Here is a 16,320-nt window from a genome sequence, read left to right on the forward strand (position 1 = left end):
TGTAGGGATGGTTTTTCACCTATTACTAAATTAAACTTGCTTCATTGGAAAGGCAGCAAGATGCATCCTCATTTCAATATCTACGGAAATAATACAGGTTGACACCAGGAAACATTAACGCCACTGCATCTTTGCTGTTTTCTCATGTGGAAGTCTGTTTAATGTGAAAACAAAGTGATATCTAATTAGCACACAGGTAAGGAATTAAGAAAATCTTTATTTAAGGGTGAAGATGTTTCTCACAAAATCGTTGCCCCAATGCATCATTGAAATTCAAGCTGGAAAGATGATTTTAATATATCACTTGTACATTTTGTATTGCTCTTCTGGTGACAATGTAGTTTGTTTTTGTCAATTACCATTTTAATAATCGGGTAAAGAAAATTAATTGGATTTTTGAAAGAAAACAATACTGTCAATATACTATTAAAACAAATTAAAATGGTAAAAGTTATTGTACTTTAAGTAAAAATAAAAGAGCAAAAATATCAATCCCAGTTTTGGATTACTTTAATTAACAAAAAAAAAATGCATATAGCAGAGGATAGTTTCAATCTGCCTACCTCTGGGTTATGGACCCAGCATGCTTTCATAACAGTACTCTGCTGCACATGTAAATGCAAGAGATCCTGAAGCACTCACTCATCATGGGAAAGTACCAATGTGTTTCTTCATTGGTTGATGGAAGAAACATCTTACAAAAACTCTCCAGATTATTGACTATTTAAAGTTTTTATAGGAAACGTTCTAGATGAATGCTTATTAGCCTTTGTCAGTATGTACTTTTGCAAAGTGTCGCTGTGGCGCAATCAGTTAGTGTGTACAGCTATTAACCAAAAGGTTGGTGGTTCAATCCCACCCAGGGACATTATTGACCTTGTTATCAGATTTTGTTGATCTTTAAGTAGACAAGTCAAAATTTCGAAAACCCCTGTTATGGTGTAGGGTACCTGGCCTTCTCTGATGTAATCAGAGTTAGATTTGATTCAGTGATTTTATAAAAACAGCTAGGAAGCACAATTTAGCAGTGGGTTGCAGAGAAAAAGAAATATGCTATCAAAAAAATCCAATTGAGTGATTAAACAGCTCTTCATTTTCTGGCTTTATTTTTATGCTAACAAATTTGTTCTCTGAAAAGTGTCCACAAAGCCAAGTCTCTGATTAACACCTTTGTAGGGATGGTTTTTCACCTATTACTAAATTAAACTTGCTTCATTGGAAAGGCAGCAAGATGCATCCTCATTTCAATATCTACTGAAATAATACAGGTTGACACCAGGAAACATTAACGCCACTGCATCCTTGCTGCTTTCTCATGTGGAAGTCTGTTTAATGTGAAAACAAGGTGATATCTAATTAGCAAACAGGTAAGGAATTAAGAAAATCTTTATTTAAGGGTGAAGATGTTTCTCACAAAATCGTTGCCCCAATGCATCATTGAAATTCAAGCTGGAAAGATGATTTTAATATATCACTTGTACATTTTGTATTGCTCTTCTGGTGACAATGTAGTTTGTTTTTGTCAGTTACCATTTTAATAATCGGGTAAAGAAAATTAATTGGATTTTTGAAAGAAAACAATACTGTCAATATACTATTAAAACAAATTAAAATGGTAAAAGTTATTGTACTTTAAGTAAAAATAAAAGCTAAAATATCAATCCCAGTTTTGGATTACTTTAATGAACAAAAAAAAATGCATATAGCAGAGGATAGTTTCAATCTGCCTACCTCTGGGTTATGGACCCAGCATGCTTCCATTACAGTACTCTGCTGCACATGTAAGTGCAAGAGATCCTGAAGCACTCACTCATCATGGGAAAGTACCAATGTGTTTCTTCATTGGTTGATGGAAGAAACATCTTACAAAAACTCTCCACATTATTGACTTTTTAAAATGTTTCTAGGAATCGTTCTAGATGAATGCTTATTAGCCTTTGTCAGTAAGTACTTTTGCAAAGTGTCGCTGTGGCGCAATCAGTTAGTGTGTAAGGCTATTAACCAAAAGGTTGGTGGTTCAATCCCACCCAGGGACTTAATTGACCTTGTTATCAGATTTTGGTGATCTTTAAGCAGACAAGTCAAAATTTCAAACCCCCTGTTATGGTGTAGGGTACCTGGCCTTCTCTGATGTAATCAGAGTTAGATTTGATTCAGTGATTTTATAAAAACAGCTAGGAAGCACAATTTAGCAGTGGGTTGCAGAGAAAAAGAAATATGCTGGCAGAAAAATCCAATTGAGTGATTAAACAGCTCTTCATTTTCTGGCTTTATTTTTATGCTAACTAATTTGTTCTCTGAAAAGTGTCCACAAAGCCAAGTATCTGATTAACATATTTGTAGGGATGGTTTTTCACCTATTACTAAATTAAACTTGCTTCATTGGAAAGGCAGCAAGATGCATCCTCATTTCAATATCTACTGAAATAATACAGGTTGACACCAGGAAACATTAACGCCACTGCATCCTTGCTGCTTTCTCATGTGGAAGTCTGTTTAATGTGAAAACAAGGTGATATCTAATTAGCACACAGGTAAGGAATTAAGAAAATCTTTATTTAAGGGTGAAGATGTTTCTCACATAATCGTTGCCCCAATGCATCATTGAAATTCAAGCTGGAAAGATGATTTTAATGTATCACTTGTACATTTTGTATTGCTCTTCTGGTGACAATGTAGTTTGTTTTTGTCAATTACCATTTTAATAATAGGGTAAAGAAAATTAAGTGGATTTTTGAAAGAAAACAATACTGTCAATATACTATTAAAACAAATTAAAATGGTAAAAGTTATTGTACTTTAAGTAAAAATAAAAGCTAAAATATCAATCCCAGTTTTGGATTACTTTAATGAACAAAAAAAAATGCATATAGCAAAGGATAGTTTCAATCTGCCTACCTCTGGGTTATGGGCCCAGCATGCTTCCATTGCAGTACTCTGCTGCACATTTAAGTGCAAGAGATCCTGAAGCACTCACTCATCATGCGAAAGTACCAATGTGTTTCTTCATTGGTTGCTGGAAGAAACATCTTACAAAAACTCTCCAGATTATTGACTTTTTAAAGTTTTTCTAGGAAACGTTCTAGATGAATGCTTATTAGTCTTTGTCAGTATGGACTTTTTGCAAAGTGTCTCTGTGGCGCAATCTGTTAGTGTGTTCAGCTATTAATCAAAAGGTTGGTGGTTCAATCCCACCCAGGGACGTAATTGACCTTGTGATCAGATTTTGGTGATATTTAAGTAGACAAGTCAAAATTGCAAACCCTCTCTTATGGTGTAGGGTACCTGGCCTTCTCTGATGTAATCAGAGTTAGATTTGATTAAGTGATTTTATAAAAAAAACAGCTAGGAAGCACAATTTAGCAGTGGGTTGCAGAGAAAAAGAAAAATGCTGGCAGAAAAATCCAATTGAGTGATTAAACAGCTCTTCATTTTCTGGCTTTATTTTTATGATAACAAATTTGTTCTCTGAAAAGTGTCCACAAAGCCAAGTATCTGATTAACATCTTTGTAGGGATGGTTTTTCACCTATTACTAAATTAAACTTGCTTCATTGGAAAGGCAGCAAGATGCATCCTCATTTCAATATCTACGGAAATAATACAGGTTGACACCAGGAAACATTAACGCCACTGCATCTTTGCTGTTTTCTCATGTGGAAGTCTGTTTAATGTGAAAACAAGGTGATATCTAATTAGCACACAGGTAAGGAATTAAGAAAATCTTTATTTAAGGGTGAAGATGTTTCTCACAAAATCGTTGCCCCAATGCATCATTGAAATTCAAGCTGGAAAGATGATTTTAATATATCACTTGTACATTTTGTATTGCTCTTCTGGTGACAATGTAGTTTGTTTTTGTCAATTACCATTTTAAAAATCGGGTAAAGAAAATTAATTGGATTTTTGAAAGAAAACAATACTGTCAATATACTATTAAAACAAATTAAAATGGTAAAAGTTATTGTACTTTAAGTAAAAATAAAAGCTAAAATATCAATCCCAGTTTTGGATTACTTTAATGAACAAAAAAAAATGCATATAGCAAAGGATAGTTTCAATCTGCCTACCTCTGGGTTATGGGCCCAGCATGCTTCCAGTGCAGTACTCTGCTGCACATGTAAGTGCAAGAGATCCTGAAGCACTCACTCATCATGCGAAAGTACCAATGTGTTTCTTCATTGGTTGCTGGAAGAAACATCTTACAAAAACTCTCCAGATTATTGACTTTTTAAAGTTTTTCTAGGAAACGTTCTAGATGAATGCTTATTAGTCTTTGTCAGTATGTACTTTTTGCAAAGTGTCTCTGTGGCGCAATCGGTTAGTGTGTTCAGCTATTAATCAGAAGGTTGGTGGTTCAATCCCACCCAGGGACGTAATTGACATTGTGATCAGATTTTGGTAATATTTAAGTAGACAAGTCAAAATTGCAAAACCCCTCTTATGGTGTAGGGTACCTGGCCTTCTCTGATGTAATCAGAGTTAGATTTGATTAAGTGATTTTATAAAAAAAACAGCTAGGAAGCACAATTTAGCAGTGGGTTGCAGAGAAAAAGAAAAATGCTGGCAGAAAAATCCAATTGAGTGATTAAACAGCTCTTCATTTTCTGGCTTTATTTTTATGATAACAAATTTGTTCTCTGAAAAGTGTCCACAAAGCCAAGTATCTGATTAACATCTTTGTAGGGATGGTTTTTCACCTATTACTAAATTAAACTTGCTTCATTGGAAAGGCAGCAAGATGCATCCTCATTTCAATATCTACGGAAATAATACAGGTTGACACCAGGAAACATTAACGCCACTGCATCTTTGCTGTTTTCTCATGTGGAAGTCTGTTTAATGTGAAAACAAAGTGATATCTAATTAGCACACAGGTAAGGAATTAAGAAAATCTTTATTTAAGGGTGAAGATGTTTCTCACAAAATCGTTGCCCCAATGCATCATTGAAATTCAAGCTGGAAAGATGATTTTAATATATCACTTGTACATTTTGTATTGCTCTTCTGGTGACAATGTAGTTTGTTTTTGTCAATTACCATTTTAATAATCGGGTAAAGAAAATTAATTGGATTTTTGAAAGAAAACAATACTGTCAATATACTATTAAAACAAATTAAAATGGTAAAAGTTATTGTACTTTAAGTAAAAATAAAAGAGCAAAAATATCAATCCCAGTTTTGGATTACTTTAATTAACAAAAAAAAAATGCATATAGCAGAGGATAGTTTCAATCTGCCTACCTCTGGGTTATGGACCCAGCATGCTTTCATAACAGTACTCTGCTGCACATGTAAATGCAAGAGATCCTGAAGCACTCACTCATCATGGGAAAGTACCAATGTGTTTCTTCATTGGTTGATGGAAGAAACATCTTACAAAAACTCTCCAGATTATTGACTATTTAAAGTTTTTATAGGAAACGTTCTAGATGAATGCTTATTAGCCTTTGTCAGTATGTACTTTTGCAAAGTGTCGCTGTGGCGCAATCAGTTAGTGTGTACAGCTATTAACCAAAAGGTTGGTGGTTCAATCCCACCCAGGGACATTATTGACCTTGTTATCAGATTTTGTTGATCTTTAAGTAGACAAGTCAAAATTTCGAAAACCCCTGTTATGGTGTAGGGTACCTGGCCTTCTCTGATGTAATCAGAGTTAGATTTGATTCAGTGATTTTATAAAAACAGCTAGGAAGCACAATTTAGCAGTGGGTTGCAGAGAAAAAGAAATATGCTATCAAAAAAATCCAATTGAGTGATTAAACAGCTCTTCATTTTCTGGCTTTATTTTTATGCTAACAAATTTGTTCTCTGAAAAGTGTCCACAAAGCCAAGTCTCTGATTAACACCTTTGTAGGGATGGTTTTTCACCTATTACTAAATTAAACTTGCTTCATTGGAAAGGCAGCAAGATGCATCCTCATTTCAATATCTACTGAAATAATACAGGTTGACACCAGGAAACATTAACGCCACTGCATCCTTGCTGCTTTCTCATGTGGAAGTCTGTTTAATGTGAAAACAAGGTGATATCTAATTAGCAAACAGGTAAGGAATTAAGAAAATCTTTATTTAAGGGTGAAGATGTTTCTCACAAAATCGTTGCCCCAATGCATCATTGAAATTCAAGCTGGAAAGATGATTTTAATATATCACTTGTACATTTTGTATTGCTCTTCTGGTGACAATGTAGTTTGTTTTTGTCAGTTACCATTTTAATAATCGGGTAAAGAAAATTAATTGGATTTTTGAAAGAAAACAATACTGTCAATATACTATTAAAACAAATTAAAATGGTAAAAGTTATTGTACTTTAAGTAAAAATAAAAGCTAAAATATCAATCCCAGTTTTGGATTACTTTAATGAACAAAAAAAAATGCATATAGCAGAGGATAGTTTCAATCTGCCTACCTCTGGGTTATGGACCCAGCATGCTTCCATTACAGTACTCTGCTGCACATGTAAGTGCAAGAGATCCTGAAGCACTCACTCATCATGGGAAAGTACCAATGTGTTTCTTCATTGGTTGATGGAAGAAACATCTTACAAAAACTCTCCACATTATTGACTTTTTAAAATGTTTCTAGGAATCGTTCTAGATGAATGCTTATTAGCCTTTGTCAGTAAGTACTTTTGCAAAGTGTCGCTGTGGCGCAATCAGTTAGTGTGTAAGGCTATTAACCAAAAGGTTGGTGGTTCAATCCCACCCAGGGACTTAATTGACCTTGTTATCAGATTTTGGTGATCTTTAAGCAGACAAGTCAAAATTTCAAACCCCCTGTTATGGTGTAGGGTACCTGGCCTTCTCTGATGTAATCAGAGTTAGATTTGATTCAGTGATTTTATAAAAACAGCTAGGAAGCACAATTTAGCAGTGGGTTGCAGAGAAAAAGAAATATGCTGGCAGAAAAATCCAATTGAGTGATTAAACAGCTCTTCATTTTCTGGCTTTATTTTTATGCTAACTAATTTGTTCTCTGAAAAGTGTCCACAAAGCCAAGTATCTGATTAACATATTTGTAGGGATGGTTTTTCACCTATTACTAAATTAAACTTGCTTCATTGGAAAGGCAGCAAGATGCATCCTCATTTCAATATCTACTGAAATAATACAGGTTGACACCAGGAAACATTAACGCCACTGCATCCTTGCTGCTTTCTCATGTGGAAGTCTGTTTAATGTGAAAACAAGGTGATATCTAATTAGCACACAGGTAAGGAATTAAGAAAATCTTTATTTAAGGGTAAAGATGTTTCTCACAAAATCATTGCCCCAATGCATCATTGAAATTCAAGCTGGAAAGATGATTTTAATATATCACTTGTACATTTTGTATTGCTCTTCTGGTGACAATGTAGTTTGTTTTTGTCAATTACCATTTTAATAATAGGGTAAAGAAAATTAAGTGGATTTTTGAAAGAAAACAATACTGTCAATATACTATTAAAACAAATTAAAATGGTAAAAGTTATTGTACTTTAAGTAAAAATAAAAGCTAAAATATCAATCCCAGTTTTGGATTACTTTAATGAACAAAAAAAAAATGCATATAGCAAAGGATAGTTTCAATCTGCCTACCTCTGGGTTATGGGCCCAGCATGCTTCCATTGCAGTACTCTGCTGCACATGTAAGTGCAAGAGATCCTGAAGCACTCACTCATCATGCGAAAGTACCAATGTGTTTCTTCATTGGTTGCTGGAAGAAACATCTTACAAAAACTCTCCAGATTATTGACTTTTTAAAGTTTTTCTAGGAAACGTTCTAGATGAATGCTTATTAGTCTTTGTCAGTATATTCTTTTTGCAAAGTGTCTCTGTGGCGCAATCGGTTAGTGTGTTCAGCTATTAATCAAAAGGTTGGTGGTTCAATACCACCCAGGGACGTAATTGACCTTGTGATCAGATTTTGGTGATATTTAAGTAGACAAGTCAAAATTGCAAACCCCCTCTTATGGTGTAGGGTACCTGGCCTTCTCTGATGTAATCAGAGTTAGATTTGATTAAGTGATTTTATAAAAAAACAGCTAGGAAGCACAATTTAGCAGTGGGTTGCAGAGAAAAAGAAAAATGCTGGCAGAAAAATACAATTGAGTGATTAAACAGCTCTTCATTTTCTGGCTTTATTTTTATGATAACAAATTTGTTCTCTGAAAAGTGTCCACAAAGCCAAGTATCTGATTAACATATTTGTAGGGATGGTTTTTCACCTATTACTAAATTAAACTTGCTTCATTGGAAAGGCAGCAAGATGCATCCTCATTTCAATATCTACTGAAATAATACAGGTTGACACCAGGAAACATTAACGCCACTGCATCCTTGCTGCTTTCTCATGTGGAAGTCTGTTTAATGTGAAAACAAGGTGATATCTAATTAGCACACAGGTAAGGAATTAAGAAAATCTTTATTTAAGGGTAAAGATGTTTCTCACAAAATCATTGCCCCAATGCATCATTGAAATTCAAGCTGGAAAGATGATTTTAATATATCACTTGTACATTTTGTATTGCTCTTCTGGTGACAATGTAGTTTATTTTTGTCAATTACCATTTTAATAATAGGGTAAAGAAAATTAAGTGGATTTTTGAAAGAAAACAATACTGTCAATATACTATTAAAACAAATTAAAATGGTAAAAGTTATTGTACTTTAAGTAAAAATAAAAGCTAAAATATCAATCCCAGTTTTGGATTACTTTAATGAACAAAAAAAAAATGCATATAGCAAAGGATAGTTTCAATCTGCCTACCTCTGGGTTATGGGCCCAGCATGCTTCCATTGCAGTACTCTGCTGCACATGTAAGTGCAAGAGATCCTGAAGCACTCACTCATCATGCGAAAGTACCAATGTGTTTCTTCATTGGTTGCTGGAAGAAACATCTTACAAAAACTCTCCAGATTATTGACTTTTTAAAGTTTTTCTAGGAAACGTTCTAGATGAATGCTTATTAGTCTTTGTCAGTATATTCTTTTTGCAAAGTGTCTCTGTGGCGCAATCGGTTAGTGTGTTCAGCTATTAATCAAAAGGTTGGTGGTTCAATCCCACCCAGGGATGTAATTGACCTTGTGATCAGATTTTGGTGATATTTAAGTAGACAAGTCAAAATTGCAAACCCCCTCTTATGGTGTAGGGTACCTGGCCTTCTCTGATGTAATCAGAGTTAGATTTGATTAAGTGATTTTATAAAAAAACAGCTAGGAAGCACAATTTAGCAGTGGGTTGCAGAGAAAAAGAAAAATGCTGGCAGAAAAATACAATTGAGTGATTAAACAGCTCTTCATTTTCTGGCTTTATTTTTATGATAACAAATTTGTTCTCTGAAAAGTGTCCACAAAGCCAAGTATCTGATTAACATATTTGTAGGGATGGTTTTTCACCTATTACTAAATTAAACTTGCTTCATTGGAAAGGCAGCAAGATGCATCCTCATTTCAATATCTACTGAAATAATACAGGTTGACACCAGGAAACATTAACGCCACTGCATCCTTGCTGCTTTCTCATGTGGAAGTCTGTTTAATGTGAAAACAAGGTGATATCTAATTAGCACACAGGTAAGGAATTAAGAAAATCTTTATTTAAGGGTAAAGATGTTTCTCACAAAATCATTGCCCCAATGCATCATTGAAATTCAAGCTGGAAAGATGATTTTATTATATCACTTGTACATTTTGTATTGCTCTTCTGGTGACAATGTAGTTTATTTTTGTCAATTACCATTTTAATAATAGGGTAAAGAAAATTAAGTGGATTTTTGAAAGAAAACAATACTGTCAATATACTATTAAAACAAATTAAAATGGTAAAAGTTATTGTACTTTAAGTAAAAATAAAAGCTAAAATATCAATCCCAGTTTTGGATTACTTTAATGAACAAAAAAAAATGCATATAGCAAAGGATAGTTTCAATCTGCCTACCTCTGGGTTATGGGCCCAGCATGCTTCCATTGCAGTACTCTGCTGCACATGTAAGTGCAAGAGATCCTGAAGCACTCACTCATCATGCGGAAGTACCAATGTGTTTCTTCATTGGTTGCTGGAAGAAACATCTTACAAAAACTCTCCAGATTATTGACTTTTTAAAGTTTTTCTAGGAAACGTTCTAGATGAATGCTTATTAGTCTTTGTCAGTATATTCTTTTTGCAAAGTGTCTCTGTGGCGCAATCGGTTAGTGTGTTCAGCTATTAATCAAAAGGTTGGTGGTTCAATCCCACCCAGGGACGTAATTGACCTTGTGATCAGATTTTGGTGATATTTAAGTAGACAAGTCAAAATTGCAAACCCCCTCTTATGGTGTAGGGTACCTGGCCTTCTCTGATGTAATCAGAGTTAGATTTGATTAAGTGATTTTATAAAAAAACAGCTAGGAAGCACAATTTAGCAGTGGGTTGCAGAGAAAAAGAAAAATGCTGGCAGAAAAATACAATTGAGTGATTAAACAGCTCTTCATTTTCTGGCTTTATTTTTATGATAACAAATTTGTTCTCTGAAAAGTGTCCACAAAGCCAAGTATCTGATTAACATCTTTGTAGGGATGGTTTTTCACCTATTACTAAATTAAACTTGCTTCATTGGAAAGGCAGCAAGATGCATCCTCATTTCAATATCTACGGAAATAATACAGGTTGACACCATGAAACATTAACGCCACTGCATCTTTGCTGTTTTCTCATGTGGAAGTCTGTTTAATGTGAAAACAAGGTGATATCTAATTAGCACACATGTAAGGAATTAAGAAAATCTTTATTTAAGGGTGAAGATGTTTCTCACAAAATCGTTGCCCCAATGCATCATTGAAATCCAAGCTGGAAAGATGATTTTAATATATCACTTGTACATTTTGTATTGCTCTTCTGGTGACAATGTAGTTTGTTTTTGTCAATTACCATTTTAATAATCGGGTAAAGAAAATTAAGTGGATTTTTGAAAGAAAACAATACTGTCAATATACTATTAAAACAAATTAAAATGGTAAAAGTTATTGTACTTTAAGTAAAAATAAAAGAGCAAAAATATCAATCCCAGTTTTGGTTTACTTTAATTAACAAAAAAAAATGCATATAGCAGAGGATAGTTTCAATCTGCCTACCTCTGGGTTATGGACCCAGCGAGCTTCCATTACAGTACTCTGCTGCACATGTAATTGCAAGAGATCCTGAAGCACTCACTCATCATGGGAAAGTACCAATGTGTTTCTTCATTGGTTGATGGAAGAAACATCTTACAAAAACTCTCCAGATTATTGACTATTTAAAGTTTTTCTAGGAAACGTTCTAGATGAATGCTTATTAGCCTTTGTCAGTATGTACTTTTGCAAAGTGTCGCTGTGGCGCAATCAGTTAGTGTGTACGGCTATTAACCAAAAGGTTGGTGGTTCAATCCCACCCAGGGACGTAATTGACCTTGTTATCAGATTTTGGTGATCTTTAAGTAGACAAGTAAAAATTTCAAAAACCCCTGTTATGGTGTAGGGTACCTGGCCTTCTCTGATGTAATCAGAGTTAGATTTGATTCAGTGATTTTATAAAAACAGCTAGGAAGCACAATTTAGCAGTGGTTTGCAGAGAAAAAGAAATATGCTGGCAAAAAAATCCAATTGAGTGATTAAACAGCTCTTCATTTTCTGGCTTTATTTTTATGCTAACAAATTTGTTCTCTGAAAAGTGTCCACAAAGCCAAGTATCTGATTAACATCTTTGTAGGGATGGTTTTTCACCTATTACTAAATTAAACTTGCTTCATTGGAAAGGCAGCAAGATGCATCCTCATTTCAATATCTACTGAAATAATACAGGTTGACACCAGGAAACATTAACGCCACTGCATCCTTGCTGCTTTCTCATGTGGAAGTCTGTTTAATGTGAAAACAAGGTGATATCTAATTAGCACACAGGTAAGGAATTAAGAAAATCTTTATTTAAGGGTGAAGATGTTTCTCACAAAATCGTTGCCCCAATGCATCATTGAAATTCAAGCTGGAAAGATGATTTTAATATATCACTTGTACATTTTGTATTGCTCTTCTGGTGACAATGTAGTTTGTTTTTGTCAATTACCATTTTAATAATAGGGTAAAGAAAATTAAGTGGATTTTTGAAAGAAAACAATACTGTCAATATACTATTAAAACAAATTAAAATGGTAAAAGTTATTGTACTTTAAGTAAAAATAAAAGAGCAAAAATATCAATCCCAGTTTTGGATTACTTTAATTAACAAAAAAAAATGCATATAGCAGAGGATAGTTTCAATCTGCCTACCTCTGGGTTATGGGCCCAGCATGCTTCCATTGCAGTACTCTGCTGCACATGTAAGTGCAAGAGATCCTGAAGCACTCACTCATCATGGGAAAGTACCAATGCGTTTCTTCATTGGTTGATGGAAGAAACATCTTACAAAATCTCTCCAGATTATTGACTTTTTAAAGTTTTCTAGGAAACGTTCTAGATGAATGCTTATTAGCCTTTGTCAGTATGTACTTTTGCAAAGTGTCTCTGTGGTGCAATCGGTTAGTGTGTTTGGTTATTAACCAAAGGGTTGGTGGTTCAATCCCACCCAGGGATGTTATTGACCTTGTCATCAGATTTTGGTGATCTTTAAGTAGACAAGTCAAAATTTCAAACCCCCTCTTATGGTGTAGGGTACCTGGCCTACTCTGATGTAATCAGAGTTAGATTTGATTAAGTGATTTTATCAAAAAACAGCTAGGAAGCACAGTTTAGCAGTGGGTTGCAGAGAAAATGAAATATGCTGGCAGAAAAATCCAATTGAGTGATTAAACAGCTCTTCATTTTCTGGCTTTATTTTTATGCTAACAAATTTGTTCTCTGAAAAGTGTCCACAAAGCCAAGTATCGGATTAACATCTTTGTAGGGATGGTTTTTCACCTATTACTAAATTAAACTTGCTTCATTGGAAAGGCAGCAAGATGCATCCTCATTTCAATATCTACTGAAATAATACAGGTTGACACCAGGAAACATTAACGCCACTGCATCCTTGCTGCTTTCTCATGTGGAAGTCTGTTTAATGTGAAAACAAGGTGATATCTAATTAGCACACAGGTAAGGAATTAAGAAAATCTTTATTTAAGGGTGAAGATGTTTCTCACAAAATCGTTGCCCCAATGCATCATTGAAATTCAAGCTGGAAAGATGATTTTAATATATCACTTGTACATTTTGTATTGCTCTTCTGGTGACAATGTAGTTTGTTTTTGTCAATTACCATTTTAATAATCGGGTAAAGAAAATTAAGTGGATTTTTGAAAGAAAACAATACTGTCAATATACTATTAAAACATATTAAAATGGTAAAAGTTATTGTACTTTAAGTAAAAATAAAAGAGAAAAAATATCAATCCCAGTTTTGGATTACTTTAATTAACAAAAAAAAAATGCATATAGCAGAGGATAGTTTCAATCTGCCTACCTCTGGGTTATGAACCCAGCATGCTTTCATTACAGTACTCTGCTGCACATGTAAGTGCAAGAGATCTTGAAGCACTCACTCATCATGGGAAAGTAACAATGTGTTTCTTCGTTGGTTGATGGAAGAAACATCTTACAAAAACTCTCCAGATTATTGACTTTTTAAAGTTTTTCTAGGAAACGTTCTAGATGAATGCTTATTAGCCTTTGTCAGTATGGACTTTTGCAAAGTGTCTCTGTGGCGCAATTGGTTAGTGTGATTGGTTATTAACCAAAGGGTTGGTGGTTTAATCCCACCCAGGGATGTAATTGACCTTGTTATCAGATTTTGGTGATCTTTAAGTAGACAAGTCAAAATTTCAAAAACCCCTGTTATGGTGTAGGGTACCTGGCCTTCTCTGATGTAATCAGAGTTAGATTTGATTCAGTGATTTTATAAAAACAGCTAGGAAGCACAATTTAGCAGTGGTTTGCAGAGAAAAAGAAATATGCTGGCAAAAAAATCCAATTGAGTGATTAAACAGCTCTTCATTTTCTGGCTTTATTTTTATGCTAACAAATTTGTTCTCTGAAAAGTGTCCACAAAGCCAAGTATCTGATTAACATCTTTGTAGGGATGGTTTTTCACCTATTACTAAATTAAACTTGCTTCATTGGAAAGGCAGCAAGATGCATCCTCATTTCAATATCTACTGAAATAATACAGGTTGACACCAGGAAACATTAACGCCACTGCATCCTTGCCGATGATAACCTCAAGTTGGGTCATTCGGTGCTGCAGAGTCGTACGCACTCTTCCACCCGTTCAAGAGCTTTGGTATAACCCCATGGTTCTTAATGTGACCCCAGCATCCTCTAGGTCGTATGAGAAAATAGGATTTTAATACCTACCGGTAAATCCTTTTCTCTTAGTCTGTAGAGGATGCTGGAGTTCCCTTGTGCTGCCTCAGTTGAATCTCCTTTACTTGACAGAGATGTGCCTGAGCAGCGGCCCTCCCCAGCCCTATCCCAAATCATACTTATTTTGCATAGGAGATACCATGGTCATGAAGATTATTCTCCCAGGGTGAGGTTCATTCATTGCATTCTGGGTATGCTGACCCCTGTGATTTCCCCAAATGTGGGTAACTCGACTGCATTATTTGTGGTAGTGGGGGACTGTGTTTGTGTTTTCCTCTGGTCAGCTCTGGTAAAAGTCAGATTTCTTTGTTTCAGATCTTCCTCTAGCCTTGTTCTTCTTTCGAGAGTTCCCTTGTGCTGCCTCAGTTGGATCTCCTTCACTTGACAGGGGGGTGCCCGAGCAGCGACCCTCCCCAGCTCAAGCCCAACTCCTACTTACCTGCCAGGTGAGATACTATGATCATGAAGGTGCTTCTCCCAGGGCAAGGCTCACCCATTGCACTCTGGGTGTGCTGCCCCTGCGATTTCCCCAAATGTGGGAAACTTGACTGCATAATTTGTGTTTCCCCTGGTCGGCTCTCGTATAATTCAGATCTCTTTGTCTCAGGTCTCTCTCCAGCCTAGTTTGCTGTCTGTTTCCACTTCTTTTTTCTTGAGCCCCTCCCTTTTATACCCTTGTGCACTATCCTGACTTCTCCTCCTGTCTGCTTACTTTGTGCCTTCCAATGCACAATGCAAACTACACACCCTTTTACTTGCCTTACAGAGCAGCTCTGGAGCTGTTACAGTGCCAAGCTGCTGTAAGAAATCAGCTTGAATGCTTCAGGGGCTGGGGCATTGTCAACATGAGCCCCACACCGAAGGAGGGTGGGGGTGTTTAATGCGAACTAAGGGTCATCCAAGCGCCGCAAAAGGCCGCCATGCCCTGCATACCCCTTTTCTCTTTTCATATGCAGATGAGGGTTCCAGCCAACTTTGGCCCACTGCTTGGATGACATCACCGTATGCAAATCCATCTTCTGCAGAACTTCCCCCAGGAATGCTTGTACTAGTTGTTGCATTTGGTTTGTTGTTTGGGGGTGCTTCAGTATTAGGCAGCCTTCTGCCCTCCCATGTTCATCTGAAAATATGTGTTCTCCCTGCAGTTGTTGTCTCCAGATGAGAGTTCCCTTGTGCTGCCTCAGTTGAATCTCCTTTACTTGACAGAGATGTGCCTGAGCAGCGGCCCTCCCCAGCCCTATCCCAAATCATACTTATTTTGCATAGGCGATACCATGGTCATGAAGATTGTTCTCCCAGGGTGAGGTTCATTCATTGCATTCTGGGTATGCTGACCCCTGTGATTTCCCCAAATGTGGGAAACTCGACTGCATTATTTGTGGTAGTGGGGGACTGTGTTTGTGCTTTCCTCTGGTCAGCTCTGGTAAAAGTCAGATTTCTTTGTCTCAGATCTTCCTCTAGCCTTGTTCTTCTTTCGAGAGTTCCCTTGTGCTGCCTCAGTTGGATCTCCTTCACTTGACAGGGGGTGCCCGAGCAGCAATCCTCCACAGCTCTGGCCCAACTCCTACTTACCTGCCAGGAGAGATACTATGATCTTCACTGTTAGGGCAATCAGGATGTGGAATTCCCTGCCAGGGAAGGTGGTAATGGCGGACTCTGTAATTGGATTTAAAAAAGGAATGGATACATTTCTGAATGAAAAAGCTATCCAAGGTTATAATACTTAAAATATCAACATGGTTAATCCGGGGGTAACATGAGTTGTAGTAGCTAACTAGTCATAAAACATTATTCAGCAAGTATGTAGAATCATCACAACTTAAAACAGGTTGAACACGATGGGCAATTTGCCTCTATTCAACCTCAAAAACTATGTTACTATATGTTACTATATTACTATGTTACTGTAGTATACAGAACACCACAATGCAATGAGCAGTGATAGTGAGCACTGATGAGGATACTAGAACTGACACTGAGCAGCAAGA

General features: G+C 35.9%; 3 non-coding genes across 3 annotated transcripts; all 3 read left to right on the top strand.

The window, feature by feature from the left end:
• The first annotated feature begins 14,447 nt into the window (after window positions 1–14,447).
• Window positions 14,448–14,611, top strand: LOC135007636 (U1 spliceosomal RNA). Its single transcript, XR_010207570.1, has one exon. It is a non-coding gene; the product is annotated as a U1 spliceosomal RNA (small nuclear RNA).
• A 152-nt stretch (window positions 14,612–14,763) lies between these two features.
• Window positions 14,764–14,926, top strand: LOC135007637 (U1 spliceosomal RNA). The gene has a single exon (XR_010207571.1). It is a non-coding gene; the product is annotated as a U1 spliceosomal RNA (small nuclear RNA).
• Window positions 14,927–15,581: 655 nt separating this feature from the next.
• Window positions 15,582–15,745, top strand: LOC135007634 (U1 spliceosomal RNA). The gene has a single exon (XR_010207568.1). It is a non-coding gene; the product is annotated as a U1 spliceosomal RNA (small nuclear RNA).
• The last annotated feature ends 575 nt before the right edge of the window (window positions 15,746–16,320 follow it).

The sequence above is a fragment of the Pseudophryne corroboree genome, unplaced genomic scaffold (assembly GCF_028390025.1).
Source record: "Pseudophryne corroboree isolate aPseCor3 unplaced genomic scaffold, aPseCor3.hap2 scaffold_2200, whole genome shotgun sequence".
Taxonomy (NCBI): Eukaryota; Metazoa; Chordata; class Amphibia; order Anura; family Myobatrachidae; genus Pseudophryne; species Pseudophryne corroboree.